The sequence below is a fragment of the Triticum urartu genome, chromosome 7, assembly GCF_003073215.2.
Source record: "Triticum urartu cultivar G1812 chromosome 7, Tu2.1, whole genome shotgun sequence".
Taxonomy (NCBI): domain Eukaryota; kingdom Viridiplantae; phylum Streptophyta; class Magnoliopsida; order Poales; family Poaceae; genus Triticum; species Triticum urartu.
In genome coordinates, this window is record NC_053028.1 from 301,996,927 (window position 1) to 302,008,363 (window position 11,437).

Consider the following 11,437-nt stretch of genomic DNA (forward strand, 5'->3'; position numbering starts at 1 on the left):
TATTCACTCTAAATGAGCGCATGCCTAGTCATCAAAATTTTGTTCTATGCTCAAATCTTATCCTAATTGAATGAGCGCATGCCTAGTCATAAAAATTCTTATCATGACTGTATGATTAGCTCATGCTTTTCATACCTCCCCCACAGCTTCAATCCCAAAAATTCTGAAAATAATTTTGTTACCTTAAATCAAGTGCATTTCTTTAAATTTGAGAGAATGACAAAATTGTGATATATGTGTTTGGTGATGATTCAACTACTGGAATTTCATGAATATTTATATATGGCAGTTACATGTTATCTACAAACTCCAGTAAAAATTTCATGCATTTCAGAATTTATCACTTACCTACAGTTCAACCCAAAGTTGGGGCAGATTTTATTTCGAATTTGAACAGTAGCATATGTGAAATTTTCCAAGATATTTTTGTAAAATTCTGAGCACGGAAACATTTAGATCATGCTAATCTTGAGAAGCTTATGAAGGAATAGAGGAGGAAGAGATGTTCCAGTCAATCTCATTTGCATTTATTTTCATTCAGCCCCTGCCTTTGACACTGGCCAGTGGGTGAGTCCAGCAGCGCCATCTAGCAGGGACAACGGACACGCGGCCGCAAACCAGCTACCCCTTCCCTCCTCACTTCATATCCTCTTCTCTTGGATCCCCTCTCTCGTCTAGCTCGCCGGGGGCACCGCCGCTCGCCGTTGCAACGCCGGTCACAGGAACCAGCGGGATTCGCCAGCCCTCAGTCCGGATCGACGTCCATGCCTCCAGCTCCGACATGCACGCCAGCTGGACGGCGCCGTGAATCGCCTCGTTTTCTGGTGTGTTCTTGCTCCTATGTAGTTCCCCACTTCCCCTAGCTCCATTTTTGTTCCTGCTGTCCCTTTAATGGTCATTCCGTGCCCCGGCGTGCAGGAACCTCTTGGACCGAGGCCGCCTTCCTCGGTTTCGTCGGCCGTCGCGGTCGTCATCCTCACCGAACAGCTACAGGGACTGTGACGGGCTCCGCTTTGTCCACATCTTCTCTGGACCACTGATTCGAAGCCGTGGATCCCTCCTACTTCTTCCTGACGCTGACCGCCATTACCGCTGTCCAGAACTCGTTGCTCTGCTCTGTCCGACCTCGCCACTAACAGCAGGGTGAGAAATCGCCGCCGCTGTTGGTGTTGTTTGCTACTTGCCGCTGTCGCTGCATGCTGCTGGCCACTTGTTGCTTGCCGTTGATGCTCGATGATGTTAGCCGTGACTTGCCTGTAGATGAGAGAAAGAGAGATTGATTTGCTAGTGCAAGTATCTAATGAGCCAGATGCCAGCTGGTTTGATCTTTTCAGCAAACGCTATTGGGAAGGTAAAATGTTCTCTGATTATTTTTTCTATACCCTATCAAGCCAATGACGTGGTACAAAGGAATTAGTGAGAAAAAGTTTTGTGTGTTACCTTATCATATAGATGCAAATAGTTTGGGCAAAGCAACTTCCGCCTATCATCTATGACAAAGAAAATGCATAGGAATAATAAAAAGAATTACTATGGCTTTTATGCTATCACATTTGCTTGATCGAAACTATCATCTTGGGGTTAGCCTAGAACTCCTCCTCGCAAACTGCTGCTACCAAGCCATGTTCTTTACAGTCCGCAATGCTACGACTAATAATTTACTCAGGCTACATAACTCGGGTTGCAATTTCTAAGTATTCTTTTCATACTCATTTGTGTCTATGTCATAATTGATTATTATGATGAAATTTCTTCTACATGTGTCCTGATATGTTTCTCATATACTGCAGTTGTGAGTGTGGGGAGCGACACTGTTTTTGTTTCAGTAACTTGCTGGCATAAATGCTGTCGTGTACTACTCTACGTCCATGTTCCACAGTACAGGCATTGCATCTAATGTTGCAGCGAGTGCTCTTGTTCGGTGATGCCAATGTTTTTGGTTAGTAAAGTGTTTGAAAAGCGTATTTTGGCAGTAATTTCCAATGCCTTTTTTGAGATGTATATATACTTCTCATAGGCACCATGATTGCATCTCCACTGATGGTCAAGCAAGGAAGGAAGAGCCTTCTCATAACAAGATTATCTGGAATGGTACTGCCTTTTCTACAGTAAACTGTGTGCTTGTGTTTCTTGATGTGGCATGACTTAGGAATTAATGTTCTTTTTTCTGTTTTGAAGGTGCGTCGATGTTACTCTTGTCATTGTCCTTCACCTGGAAGGCTTTAGCACCTTATTATGGCACTCTTGTTGTTGTTGGCACTGTCCTGTAAGTGGTTTAAATTCACCTAATATGGTGTTCTCCTGGTTTTTCATTATTACTAATTTTAGCTCATAACTAACTTCAAATCTTGATAGTAATTTTATGAGTGCGGTGTGAGCACACAACACCCACAAACCAATTTCAGTAATCTCCGTAAGCCACCTAAGTGTTGTGTGAGCACCCCACTTTAATATCTGACCCGCCTAAAATATATAACCAATGTTTACTCCATCACACAATCCTTGTGCTCCAGCTTCTAATCTTCAAATCATACATCAGATGTAGCATCATCTATGACTTGGGTGTTCCTTTAGTAGTTGTAAACATCTAGATGCCAATACCTACAGGAAGTTAAGCTAGGGATTAGAAATCTAAGTTCAGTCGCAGCCCACAGGGCCTGGGGGACGGGGAAAGTTTTCGACTGTACCTGATGTGTTGGCGATATTTAAAGGCTCACACAATCATCATTCTGTTTAAATGGGTTCCCTGGTTCTTATCAAGGGCAAGTCCCAGCGCAGTAATCAACTGTGGCATGGTCATTCCTCCAGAAACAATTATTTCTGTAGAGAGATAATAGTAGAAACTTAAGATTAGAAATTCAGGTGATATAGTAAGAGTGCTATTAAGAAGACCATCAAACTTAGCAACCGCAAAAAGGAGGCATTACCAAAATAAGCTTATGCTATATTCAGATGTTACAAAAAAACAGCGAACAAGAGAATAAGATGATATCTGAGTGATTTCTGGTAGAGAACCTAACAACAACAACATATAGTATTCGCAAGTGTTCATAGGATTTAGCAGTTAAAGGAACCACTCAAAAAGACATCAAATTACCAGACAAATGTGTAAAGGCCCCATAACCTTGAAGTATCTCTAGCTGGCCTTTTCAGGGCTTGCACAACAAATTTATGTACGAGAGACTGTATATAGACTATAGGTTAATCCTGATAAGCTAACTATTAAGATAAGCCCAGCCAGGCTACATTAGACTTAATTCTTTGGGCGAACCTTTACACTCTTGAGATTTAAGTGTTTAGTTGTCACAAATTACAACTAAAGGATAACACTTTCCTCAAAGTGAACTATTTCAAGAATGAGGTAACACAAAAAAAGAGCACACACAAGTATGGTATGAATCTTTGTGTAGCTAATAATGAAAATTATAAACCAAAATTCTTGAAAGCATATAAATGAGTAAATTATCCAGAATGAAGCATGCTAATGTTGTTGATGCCATGAATCCATTTGTAGAAAGTGTTGTGCATAAACAAGTACCTGAAGAATCATGCTCGATGTTATAAATCCAAATGCGTATTCACCAGCATGAGGATGGCTAATTATTGCCACTTCTTTAAATGCTGATGTATTTTGATATGTCAAATGAATAAAACACATTATAAGAATTTTTTTCTGGTTGGACAGAAGAATATTCCATCATTTTATTCTCTCTAGGTAAGCAGTCGTGCATGATACATCATGTGTCATAATGAATCGGTCCCGGCTGTAAATTATTCTCTTATGAGCAGAATATGGCTTAAAAATTAGACAAGTGCAAAAAGCTACAAACAGCAGTACATCACACATGCAACCTTTTTATGTATAAGCAACAAAATTGGTTATATCATATATCTCTAGTGGCGAAATATTACGCAACGGTTAACACAAAATTAGCATGGTAAAGTATATACATTTACGGAGAAGAGACCAATACCTGAGATGCATTAGGAATCATCAATCAAGCTGTTGGCATGGAAAATAAAACCATAGATGTATTAATCTTCTGACTGGAGGCGGAATCAGCCAAGCTTCCCACCTTGGCATAAGAGGTGAGTTTCACTATCAAAATATATCAATGCACAACCATAAACCAATGCACTAAAAGCTCATAACATCATATTTTTGTTCAAGCAATCACAATTCGATCATATGAACCATGCACTTGTAATCATCATTCAGGAGGTAGAATATCAAATCGAAAGAAAAACGGAAGAAGGATTCCAGGAATCACGATGCCTCAGAAGGAAGGCAGTAGTATGAGGAAGAGGACCTCACCTTAATGTCAAAGGCAGCAAGGCATCAAAACCAGAATGTAGAACAGAGGATTGAAGAAAACTTGGTTAGACCATTTGACTGCGTCCCTCTCAGATCTAAGTCATGTAAACCATCTCGCTATCCGCACCCACGGCGTCCCTCTTAGATCCGAGTCCTGTAAAAACACTAAACTCCAACTAAGAGGGAGAACATGAGCTAAGCGCAAACACGACAAAAAACAGAAGAAGATAATGTTTGAGAAGATTGGAAAAGATAGATAATGTTTTCTCTCGGATGCCAACCACAAGGGTAAGCATGTATTATGTAGACATATCAACATGGCATCAGTTCCGATCACCTGTCTGCTTGTATGATTTTCATGGAGAAATATTTTAAAGCAAAAATCATCAACAAAGAACAAATCAAGTCAAAAAATTATCAACTCATCGAGATGCCAAGACAGAGACCAGGTAGCAAAAACAATATAGCTGAAAAAACAAAAACGAATAACAAAATCATAAGTTGTTGCGACAGATCCCTCAGAGTGATAACATAGATCTCATCAATGTATGAATCAGGCCACTCCTTTTTAACATCACAAATATTCAGCGGGATCCGCGAACGACAATCTCCAATCCATAGGAAAGAAAAATCAAACAGAAACCATATGCAGCACCCTCAGCTCAGGTCCGCAGTTATTTGACGTTGAGAATTTCACAAAAAATGGCCGAGCTGTCAGACAATGGTTTCTAGGCAAATGCATCTCCATCAGACCACAACGATGTTTGCTGCTCATATTTTCATCCAGGACACCAGAAGAGACACACAACCAAATAATAGTAGAACAAAAGTGAAGGAAGAGGATCAAGCAACAAATAGAATACCAAATCGGTACACCAGGAACAACAAAAGATCAAATCGGTAGCCCTCGGGGATTATGAGAAAAATGGCATGGAGAACACCAAAACCTATAATCTGGAGTTCTAGACATGAGGATACATGCAAATTGGCATTAGGTGCATGTTACACGGTCAACTCGATTACTTGTAGAGTCAAATCTTAGCATTTAGCATCGTTTTGCAAATTAGCATTGTCATACTGACTTTCGTAGCCCGCCTTCAAATTCTTACTAATATAGCCACTTTAAAATTCTTCAAAGCAATTATTGTCTCAGTCTGGTTATAAAGCCTGATATTGACCTTGTCTACACTGCGGCAGCCCTTGTCGCTTCCATAGCACGATCTCTTAGCCTGAAGAAAACATCAAGAATCAAAGTACAGTGAGTGAAAAAACAAAGCACAACGACAACACTAATAATTTTAGCATGAAAAGAAGCATCAACCAGATGAACTGCAGCTCCCATGCAAAGCAAGGCTTCTTTAGGATTTTCCCTGAGAGCATAAGAGGTTGACACCACCGCACAAGTTCTTAAGCTGTTGGAAATCAATCAGAAGGAAGAAGACAACACCATCATCTTCAACCTGTGAATGTAGTCATAAGTGAATTTCCTAGAACAGAATATCCCTCCATGTCTAATGACAAAAGCGCACTATGAAGTGATGTGTTTAAATCAATTCTATATTATTAGAAATCTATTGTGCAACTATATGATGCTATGATTTCATTTTTCAATTCGAACATTGCATCGTCCTTCGGGTAGCTACAGCAGCAGCATATTGGAGTATAACTGTATAACTAATCTTATGATACTAACAAAGCGGACTGCAAAAGTATTAGACTTATTCACAAAACTACAAGCTCCTTTTCATTCATTTTTCAGCTAACAAATCATCAATACAGTAGATGGCTTTAATTATTCAGGCAAAAATGCTATAGATATCTTAAGAACAAATAATAATAATTTCCAAAAATGCATATTTTGTGCATAACGATTATGTGTTGCTTATTCACCTTGGCTGCCATGGCTTCCTGCTCTAAGCCCGTGCAGACCCATATCCTCCATGGTTTGTTGTTCCAAAACTGAGCAGCCCCTTCTTCATGAGAGAAGAAAGGAGAAACGACGAACACACACACATACACAGAGACGGGAGAAGAGAAAGGACAGAGACGTGCTTACCCTAACGAAGTTGGAGGAGGCGAGGATCATACTACACACCGGCTGCCTTCCCAGTTCATGCCAATCTTGCTAAGGGTCACCGGCCTGCTGCAGGGGCCTCCGGCCGCCAGCCAACACCCATGATCGGCCACCACGGACGGCGCGCACTTGAAGATGACCAAGGGTCGTCGCTCGCGGCGCCGCTCCTGTCTTGACGGCCACTACCACCTGTCTAGGGCACCGCACTGCACGCGCGCGCTCGCCTGCACTGGCCTTCAACCCGCATCGCTGGAGCCGACGCCAGCACTGGGTCTCCTCTTCTTACAGATCCCGGCCGGCAACTGAGACGGGTAGAGCTCTTCCCCACGTCTTCCTCACGGGATGGGCTCTCCTCCTCCCGTAGCTTCCTCTCTCGCTGGCATAGTGGGCTGGAGTATATGAGGATGCGGTGGTGGTACAGCTAGCCGATGACGCGCGATGCGGGAGGCCGTGGGAAGGAGGGAGGAGGCGCTGCATGCGGTGGTGGTGCAGCTAGCCGGTGGCGCGCGGTGCGGGAGGCCATGGGAAGGAGGGAGGAGGCGCCGCCAGATGGGGAGGAAGGCGGGTGAGGAGAAAGGAGGGGGCGCCGCCGGGTGAAGAGGAGGTGGTGTCGAGGGAGTGGAAGGAATCAATGAGGGCGTGATCTGTTTTGACCGCTCGATCTAGGGCTTCTTCACCGGGAGCGTCAATGGTCACGAACCCAGTCGACGATCCCTTCGCTGCAGTGTGGACCAATGATTATATGGGTCCACTGGCAGCCACCCAGCGAAGCAACGTGAGGTGTAACAAAATCTAGCAGTGAATAGTAAAAATCAATGGTGAAAAACGAGCCAGCGAGCTGATCGAGTGGCCAGTGATCACGCGCGCGCGAAGGCCTCCAGAACGGTGGGTACTCTAGGAGGCTTTATATGTTAGATTTCAGGGACTTGGCTTTTTCATTAAGTCCTTGATCTGTTTATCTCAATATGCCATATGTTCATGTTGTTTCCTAGTGATCCGTGCCTCTTTTGAGGATGATCAGTAAGGATGTTTTGTTAATCTTGTAGTGCTCTATCCATTTATGTCCTTGTTTGTAATTATGGAGCACCCTAGCTTGAGTCAATCGAGCTCTACTTTTGTCATTTCGTGAATCTGGGCAGATTGTCTACTTGTTAGCGATTTTGCTGATATTGTTGTAGTTGATTCGTGCATGTTATATTATTGTTCTTGCCATGTCTAGTTAGTTTTTTGTGTATTCTTGATGGGTGTATGCTTAGATTGTCATGACTTGTTCTGTAGTGAGTGTATCGAGCTCGTAAACATGTCTACTTGATATCTGTTTCAGCATGCTCCAGTTTTTACTAAGTCTAAAAACTGATTATGTTTTTGCCATGTTCACATGCTTGCAAATATATTTTCTGATCCCTTTTGGCTCAAGGTCACTAAGGGACTTTTGTTAAGCTCTTTGAGTAGCTCCATGCAATGCTTTACTTTGCCATGTTCAGTCCTGTAGCATATAGTTTTCATGCTCTGAAGTGTGCTATCTGATCTGAAATTTCAGACAAGTGTTAATTTCATTAAGTCTGAGATCTGTTTGTCTAATGCATTTTTGCCATGCTTGTTGGAACCCGTTAATGGATGATTTGGCCGTAGCTCAGTGCTATACTTTTGTTAAGCATCATGAATGGATTCCTGTCATGTATTTTGATGCCATGTTTGAGTGCTGTAGCATGTTCATCTTGTTGCATTTAGATGGCTATTTGTTGTAAATCGCAGAACGTGGTCATATTTGAATTGCTTGCCATTTTCAAACCGTAGCTCCGATTCTGGTGTTCTTTATATCGTTTTCAAGCGATTTCATCTCATCTTTCCATTGGCACACTTGGATTTCCAAGTTGAGGTCAGGTTCATTCATTCCTTGTCAAATCTTGCATATGCATCCCGCATCGTAACCCGCATCACATATCATCTTTGCATCATATTGTTTGAGTTTGCACGTGGTTGATTGTGTCCTTGTTGCTTGTTTGGGTAGAGCCGGGAGACGAGTTCGCTAACAAGGAGCCCGTTGAGTTTGCTTTCGAGGATCCAGTTAACTCTGACAACTTTGCAGGCAAGATGATCATACCCTCGAAATCACTACTATCTTTGCTTGCTAGATGCTCGCTCTTTTGCTATGTCTATGTTACGATGCCTACCACTTGCTTATCATGTCTCCCAAATTGCCATGTTCAGCCTCTAACCCATCATGTCCTAGCAAACCATTGATTGGCTATGTTACCGCTTTGCTCAGCTCCTTTTATAGCGCTGCTAGTTGCAGGTGAAGATTGGAGACCGTTCCTTGTTGGAACATTATTTACTTGTTGGGATATCATTATATTGCCATGTTATCTTAATGCATCTATATACTTGGTAAAGGGTGGAAGGCTCGGCCTCTCGCCTGGTGTTTTGTTCCACTCTTGCCGCCCTAGTTTCCGTCATATTGGTGTTATGTTCCCGGATTTTGCGTTCCTTACGCGGTTGGGTTATAATGAGAACCCCTTGACAGTCCGTCTTGAATAAAACTCCTCCGGCAATGCCCAACCTTGGTTTTACCATTTGCCACCTAGTCTTTTCCCTTGGGTTTCGCGGACTCAAGGGTCATCTTATTTTAAACCACCGGTCCAGTGCTCCTCTGAGCGTTGGTCCAACCTAGAGCACCGTGCGGGGCCGTCCCTTGACAACTTGGGTTACGTTGGCTCCCGTACGCTTAGCTTTCCGGTGTGCCCTGAGAACGAGATATGTGTAGCTCTTATCGGGATTTGTCGGCACAGCGGGTGGTGTTGCTGGTCTTGTTTTACCATTGTCGGAGTTGTCTTGTAGAACCGGGATGTCGAGTCTGATCGGAATGTCTCGGGAGAAGGTCTATTTCTTCGTTGACCGTGAGAGCTTGTCATGGGCTAAGTTGGGACTCCCCTGCAGGGATTTGAATTTTCGAAAGCCGTGCCTGCGGTTATGGGCAGATGGGAATTTGTTAATGTTCGATTGTAGATAACTTGAACCTTAACTTAATTAAAATGAATCAACCGTGTGAGTTGCCGTGATGGTCTCTTCTCGGCGGAGTCTGGGAAGTGAACACGGTGTTGGAGTAATGCTTGCCGCAGGATGTCCTCTAGTTACTCGATCGTGCTTTGCCTTCTCTTCTCGCTCTCTGTTGCGAACAGAATAGCCACCATACATGCTAGTCGCTTGCTGCAGCTCCACATATTTACCCCGCCTTACCTATAAGCTTAAATAGTCTTGATTGCGAGGGTGCGAGATTGCTGAGTCCCCGTGGTTCACAGATTATTTCCAAACCATATGCAGGGCCTGATGATTCCGCTCCAGATGACGCGCTTGAGCTCAAGTGGGAGTTCGACGAGGACTCACGCCGATACTACGTGTCTTTTCCTGATGATCAGTAGTGATGCCCAGTTGGGGAGATCGGGACCGTGTCGCTTGTTGGGTTATCTTTTATTTTGGCGCTGTAGTCGGGCCATGAGTGTTTGAATGTTGTAATGTTATTTATGTACTTTGTGTGACGTGACGAGTGTAAGCCAACTATGTATCTCCCCTTTTTTATCTATAGTATATGGGATGTTGTGATGATTGCCTAACTTGCGACATTGCTTTCAATGCGGTTATGCCTCTAAGTCGTGCCTCGACACGTGGGAGATATACCCGCATCGAGGGCGTTACACTCCATCTGTTGCCTGCTCTGGAGGACTGGCTTATTCATCCTCCGGCTCTACATCAAGCTGGAGGGGATTGTGATTGTCTTCGGCACTATCTGGAGTGTTATTATCTCCTATGTTGGTATCACTACTTTTGCTGTGGCGGGACTTAGAGATGCGCCGCTGACATCGGCGCTTGGGTTGCTTCTTGGAGGGGTCATCCTCTGCCGTCTCGTCGCCATTGCCTTCTTTAGGGGTGTCCACCATATATATGTCGTATGATGATGTAGAGGTCCAGCGCCTTGTGGGCGGTGGTTCCTGCTCGTCTCCTGCATCGTCGTCCATACCGTCGATGTCTTCGGAGTCGAAGTCAAGCATGTCAACTAAATCATCGACAGTAGCTACTAAGTGGGTGGTGGGTGGGCAGCGATTTCTTCATCGTCCGCATCCCATTCTAGCCGGACATAGTTCGGCCAAGGTTCTCCTGACAGGGAGAGGGACCTCAATAAATTTAGCACATCGCCGAAGGACAAGTGCTGAAAGATATCCATGGAGGTGAACTCCATGATCGGCGCCTAGTCAGATTCGACAGGCACGGATGTAGGCGGATTGGAGTCCGTGGCCGGAGGTGAATCCAGTGGTTCGGCGACACGGCTCTCGTAAGAGGTGAACTCATTTTCCGGCTCTACCGCCACTGAGAGTGAGGCCTCCATGGTGGGGTCTATCCCTCTGCTCTCGGATGGCGCGATTTGCTCTGGATTGACGGCCGGAGTAGTTGCAGATGCGATCTTCCAAACACTATCCGACGGCAGAGTTACGTCGTGCTCGTCGTGACTGTGCGGCGCATCTGACACGGGCTCGAATCCGTCGAAGATCAAGTCTCCGCGGATGTCGGCAGTGTAGTTTAAGTTTCCGAATCTGACCTGATGGCCAGGGGCGTAGCTCTTGATCTGCTCCAGATGGCCAAGCGAATTGGCCTGCACTGCGAAGCTGCCGAATACAAAGATTTGTCCGGGGAGAAAAACCTCACCCTGGACCGCATCGCTATCGATGATCGAAGGAGCCATCAAGTCTTATGGTGACGACACAGTGGAACTCTCAATGAAAGCACCAATGTCGGTGTCAAAACCGGCGAATCCCGGGTAGAGGGTCCCGAACTGTGCGTCTAAGACGGATGGTAACAGGAGGCAGGGGACACGATGTTTACCCAGATTCGGGCCCTCTTGATGGAGGTAATACCCTACATCCTGCTTGATTGTTCTTGATGATATTAGTATTACAAGAGTTGATCTACCACGAGATGGTAGAGGCTAAACCCTAGAAGCTAGCCTATCGTATGATTGTATATGTTGTCCTATGGACTAAACCCTCCGGTTTATA

General features: G+C 44.3%; 2 long non-coding RNA genes across 4 annotated transcripts; one reads left to right on the forward strand and one right to left on the reverse strand.

Annotated features, from left to right (window-relative positions):
- The first annotated feature begins 412 nt into the window (after window positions 1–412).
- LOC125525720 lies at window positions 413–9,779 on the forward strand. Of its 3 annotated transcripts, none has more exons than XR_007291408.1 (6): window positions 413–824; window positions 919–1,351; window positions 1,791–1,939; window positions 2,018–2,091; window positions 2,179–2,266; window positions 9,711–9,779. It is a non-coding gene; the product is annotated as an uncharacterized LOC125525720 (long non-coding RNA). The 3 variants fall into 3 exon arrangements; XR_007291407.1 differs by lacking the exon at window positions 9,711–9,779 and adding an exon at window positions 8,401–8,469; XR_007291406.1 differs by lacking the exon at window positions 9,711–9,779 and having other exon boundaries at window positions 563–824; window positions 2,179–2,319.
- LOC125525719 lies at window positions 2,306–5,778 on the reverse strand. Its single transcript, XR_007291405.1, has 6 exons — window positions 5,637–5,778; window positions 5,494–5,544; window positions 4,316–4,469; window positions 3,975–4,076; window positions 2,688–2,820; window positions 2,306–2,601 (listed from the first exon to the last, which is right to left on the reverse strand). It is a non-coding gene; the product is annotated as an uncharacterized LOC125525719 (long non-coding RNA).
- Window positions 9,780–11,437: the final 1,658 nt, after the last annotated feature.